Source organism: Magnolia sinica, chromosome 16, assembly GCF_029962835.1.
Source record: "Magnolia sinica isolate HGM2019 chromosome 16, MsV1, whole genome shotgun sequence".
Classification (NCBI taxonomy): Eukaryota; Viridiplantae; Streptophyta; class Magnoliopsida; order Magnoliales; family Magnoliaceae; genus Magnolia; species Magnolia sinica.
Window position 1 is genome coordinate 55383168 of NC_080588.1, and position 3849 is coordinate 55387016.

Below are 3849 nucleotides of genomic sequence, written 5' to 3' on the forward strand. Positions count from 1 at the left end.
ATTGAAAGGTCTTTGATAATTATTTACGGCATTGGATTGTTCATTCAACATTTCTCGAAAGGCAGGTATTGTAGGACAATTTTCAGTTGTATGAATGTTGCAATCACAGATGCCGTAAACATTTTCATTAACCTTATCCTTCTTTCCTTCCATGACCTCAACTTTCCTTATGAGCATAGTCACTTTACACTTGAGATTATCCTCTTCTTTCAAGAGATACAATCCACCTTTCTCCTTTAATTGAGTCGGCCTAGACGTGGTGTTCGACTTTGGGTAATAGTCCCATGATTGTGTTTTTTCAGCAAGACTATCGAGGTAATCCCATACCTCGTCAACATTTTTATTAATGAATTCTCCATTACACATTGTCTTGACCATTTGGCGCATGGAAGATGTCAGTCCATCATAGAAAAAATTTGTAATGCGCCACGTTTCAAAGCTGTGTTGTGGGCATGAACTGACCAAATCCTTGAACCTTTCCCAACATTGGTAAAATGTTTCATCCTCCTTTTGGGTGAAGTTCATGATTGCTTTTCTAAGGGTAATCGTTTTATGATGTGGAAATTTTTTTTATATAAATTCCCTTTGCATATCATTCCATGTGCCAATGGATCTGGGACGTAATGAATGTAACCACGTCTTAGCCTTCTCCTTTAAGGAAAAAGGAAAGAGTCTCAGCCTGACTGTGTCCTCAGACACATTTTGAAAATATAAAGTGGCTCTGATCTCATCAAACTCTTTCAAATGTAGGTATGGTTCTTCAGATTCAAGCCCATGGAACTTAGGAAGGAGTTGGATAACCCCTGGCTTGATGTCCATATGTCCTGTATTTTCAAAAAAAATCATGCATGAGGGCATACTCACCCCCGCTGCTTGTAAATAATCTCGTAAAGTACGTGGCGGGAGTGCTTGATACACCTCATTCTCATCCTGAATGTCCTCCACCCTAGGTTGGGGTAGAAGAGGTTGGTTTTCAGCCATCACTTCAATTTACTCAGGGGATTTCGAGTGGTGTCTAGTCCTGCGATGGATAGTCAACCCCTCAACCAATCCTCCTTCAGTCAAGAGACGTCGAGTGTTGTCACGGGCCCACTTGGGCATGAAACACTCGCAACCCTCAATCAAATTCGAAACCTACTCCTAAGAAGGGAAAAGAAAATCTAGAAAGAAAGAAAGAGTTGAAAAGAAATTACCAAATTGAAAGCCCAAAGTAACAACACCTACAAAAGAAAACAAAACAAGTCAGTTTCTAAAGTGAAGGTCTAGAGTTAGAAAATCCTTAAAAAGGAAGATAGAAACAAACCAGCTTCTACAAGAAGAAATTCCTAAAAGAAAGTGGAAATTTCTAAAATAAATTAAGAAAGTCCTAAACTAAAAAGTACGTTAAAAAGATATTTGAAAAATTAAAAGTAGAGAAAGAACTTACCGAATTAGAAATTTCTATCTTAAAGGCCTACAAAATAGGAAAGCTAGTTTCTAAACAAAAATTCTATAAGTAGAAAATTAGGAAACAAAATTAGATTCTAAAAGAGTTAGAATTAGAAAATTTCTAAAATTCAAACCCTAATTTTAAAAGTAGAGAAAGTAGAGAAATTAGGAAGGAATTACCAATTTAGAAACTTATGTCAGGATCCTACAAAGCAGGAAAACAAGTTAGTTCTAGAAATCAAATAAAAATCTAAAACTAAAATTAGTCAAATTCTAATCTTAAACTAATTCTAAACCTAATTAATTTTAGAGAATCGCAACCGTCAGTCCCCGACAACGGCGCCAAAAACTTGTTCACTCCCCAAGTATAGGGTTGTGATGTAGTAATAAACTCGGTGAGACCGAGGTCGAATCCCAAGGGACTGATACTTGTACGTTACCTGAAACTAGGTAGAAATAGGACTAGCCTAAATCTAAATCCAATATAAATTAATGAATAATGGTGAGGGATTAATCTAAAACTTAAGGAATTCAGAGGAAGGAAACTAAGGATTCAAAGGATCCACTTGTAGAGATCAGGGAGATCTTATGCCTGCATCAAGAATCATGGAAATTAAACTGAACTTACTTGATCTAGTTTTCATGAGACGAAAGGTATAAGAATTAGAATGGATTCCATCACCAAACCATGCCTAGGAGACAAAGTAAATAACAGAATTAAACTAATTACCAACCAATCAACAATGCATGAAGGTTAGGAAGGGTACCGTCATCCGACCATGCCCATGAGACGATGGTGAACAACAGGGCTTCCTGACGTCATAAACATCAAAAGGAAGGAACATGCTCAAAGCTATCGCAGACCCATTGTAATTTTAGTCACAATAGACCATTAAAAACTAAAACCATTCCCATAATCAGACAAACATCAAGTTCAATTCCATGTAAATAAAAAGCATAAGCACAGAGTTCTTCCCATCACACTACAAGCTTCACCTCTTAGCCCTAGCTAAGAGGTTTAGCCGACCATGATTAGGCTTGATCTCTCAAATAAAAAATAATAAAAAAATTAAAACTTTAAAGAACAAACTCTCTCTCTCCTCTGCTCACGTCCAGCTCTGGCTCTCGTCCCCTCCTTGAATCCTCATTTTTTTTCTCCCCGTTCTTCTGTTTCTTCTCTCCTCTTATAGCTGTCCAGCACCCTGGAGGAGTCAGTTCCGCACTCCTCTTTATGCAGCAACAACACCAACTCTATTCTCGCAGCAAGTAATGCACAAAAAGGCTGCGTTTGGACTGAAAATCAGGACGTTGATCGTCCCGATTATTGCATCCTCCATCATGGATAGGGTTAAACCTGGATGGGGCTTCCATTGGACGGTTCGGATCGCTGATCTGATCATGTTCTGGGTCATGTAACTCCACGAAAAATCTAAATTTTTTGGACGCGCGTAAACCTTACACAGGTTGCGCTGACGTGTTCGGTGGGCCCCATAATGATGTCTTCAGAGAAATCCACTTCGTTCATTGGATTCCTGATAAAAAACTGGTCAGGAGGGGTGGGTTTTATTCAAATTCTGCATGACCCATTGTACCAGATCCATTCACCATCCATCTTACTTTTGGATGATAAAAAATGGATCTCCGGGACCTTTTGAAACTTTGCCACCTAGGCATGAGTGATATGGCCCTCGTGATTCTCATGGACGGTCCAGATCAGTCATCTGGACCATGATGGTGGCCCACAGAGATCGTCCGCAGGCTCTGTTCTTGCGTAAACAGAGAAGAAAGAAAAGATGGATTTCTTCTGCTGTGCTGCTGGTGGGGGCCATGATTAAATTCAGATAGGAAATCCACACCGCCACTGAAATCCTGGCAAAAATCTAGTCAGGAATAAGTAGTTTTGTTAGGTTCTTGTGTGGCCCACTGTACTAAGTCAATTTGCCGTTCATCTTACTTCTTTTGATGATCCACGTGCATACACGTGTATGAGTCTAAAATTCCACCTAGGTGAGGGTATTCCCTACCCCAAAGACACCATGGATGGATCTGATCATTCAAAGGAGCAAGGGGTGGGCCCCACTGAGTGAAACCGGCGGACCCACGTCCGCCGCTGTGAGAAATCAGATTTGAGAAGAAGAGTCGGTCAGCGCTTGCTGACCAACTTTCGGATGTTTGGTGCACGCTCGGTGCACCTGCATACCTTGCACATGCACTACATGTATGGGTCCCACAGAGATGTTTGTGAAAAATCTACTCCATCCATCCATTCTGCCATATCATTTAAGGCATTGAGTCAAAAATTGAGGTATATCCAGATGTCATGTGGGCCCAAAATCGATGGTTTATGGGCTGATCTATCCGTTGGGCCACTTCTACTGGGATCCAGTGGCTGAAATTTGACGTGTTTGGTTAATTTATGGT

General features: G+C 40.2%; 1 non-coding gene across 1 annotated transcript; it reads left to right on the forward strand.

The window, feature by feature from the left end:
- The first annotated feature begins 436 nt into the window (after positions 1-436).
- LOC131229991 (small nucleolar RNA R71) lies at positions 437-543 on the forward strand. The gene has a single exon (XR_009163722.1). It is a non-coding gene; the product is annotated as a small nucleolar RNA R71 (small nucleolar RNA).
- Positions 544-3849: the final 3306 nt, after the last annotated feature.